We start from the raw sequence: 1552 nt of genomic DNA on the forward strand, positions 1-1552 counted from the left end.
TATACAAACTGAACAATCAAAATTAAGCACTTGTGTGGAAAACTTTTTTTTTTTATTTGACGAGATATCTAMACCAAATTGGCATTGGTTATTGGTTAAAACTATGGTACAAACTCCGAACAAATTAAGTAAGAGTCAAGATCGGATCACTATAGAATACAGGTATTAGAGTTCTCCATACAGTAATAAAAGCTGACATACAAACTGGTCGATCTTTTAATGGAAGCTTTTTATTACCAAAATTTACAGTTTTTGAGCAGTGAAATAGTTTTTCTTTCTTTCATTAACGTGTATTATGTATTGTTTCTTCATATTCATCAATTATTAAAAGTTATTTACATATTGTATAATCAATACATACATAAATGCATATATTGTAAGTGAAAAGTGTGGTTGTAATACTAAAATTAAAGATTTTCTCTTTTTGAATGTTTCTAAGACAAGGACAAAAAGTGTGTTTGAACTTACTAAACATGTAAGAATAATACTTGACGTMAACGTCGCATGGAATTGAATTATACACACACAGATAAAGATTGAGCATGAATTATTATGTAATATTATATATGCTTGTACATATGTATTTACATTCAGGCAAGTTTGAACGTATTTAAAAGGAAAAAATCAAATAAAAATAACACATTTAAAGTACTATGTCTTATCCAGATGTTTATATACATACGTATTTGAAACCAGTTAAGCCCATAGTTAAAAAAAAAATATATATGTATATGATATACGTACGTATTTATAAATGTAAAGCGTTGTATAGTAATATATGTGCTGTATAGTCCTATATGATATACATAAATACACTTACGAGTATTAGCAAGTTTACTGCTGAACACAAACAATGTTACACAGATATTCCTATGCGTATCAGTTAAAATTTTGATGCAACTACCTACATACAAACATACAAGCAAATATTTGTTTACGCAAAAAACAAAACGCTACAACACACAATAGTTAAACAATAAGTTATGTCACAGAACGACTTGAACATTAGAGAAAACAATTTAGGAGTTTTTATTRTAAGCCATTAAATAATATTTGCATCCTAACTATAAACACAGAAAATATACTTTAAACATATATATTTTCGCTGAATTCGTACACATACATATAGGTAGTATATTTTTATGCGCTTTTTTCGTGTACTTGCAAAATCATTAATTTCATTTGATTTGAATTATTTAATAAAAATGATTGTTCAACATAATGGTAATTGCTAAATTTTTTTATGTTGGCAAATGTTGTAGAATAGCACGAGATTTCCGTTAATTTGCTTAACGGTAGTAATGTTTAAAATTCTGTCCGAGTTTTGAACTATAGCCGTCGAAGGTATAAGAGTTTCTCTGTGGGTTTGGGGAAGAACAATGCTTGCAAAGAACATATAATAGTACATGTAACATAAATAAATAAATAAACAAAAGCTAAAAAAATCTTAAACTTAATCAAGATTAATAAAATACTAAAAATAAGTAAAAACCAATTATAAAAAAAAAAAAACAAATATAAAAAAAATTTACTATAAGCTAAATAATAACAT

This window comes from Bactrocera latifrons, unplaced genomic scaffold, assembly GCF_001853355.1.
Source record: "Bactrocera latifrons isolate USDA-ARS-PBARC rearing strain unplaced genomic scaffold, ASM185335v1 scaffold_80, whole genome shotgun sequence".
In the NCBI taxonomy this organism is placed as follows: domain Eukaryota; kingdom Metazoa; phylum Arthropoda; class Insecta; order Diptera; family Tephritidae; genus Bactrocera; species Bactrocera latifrons.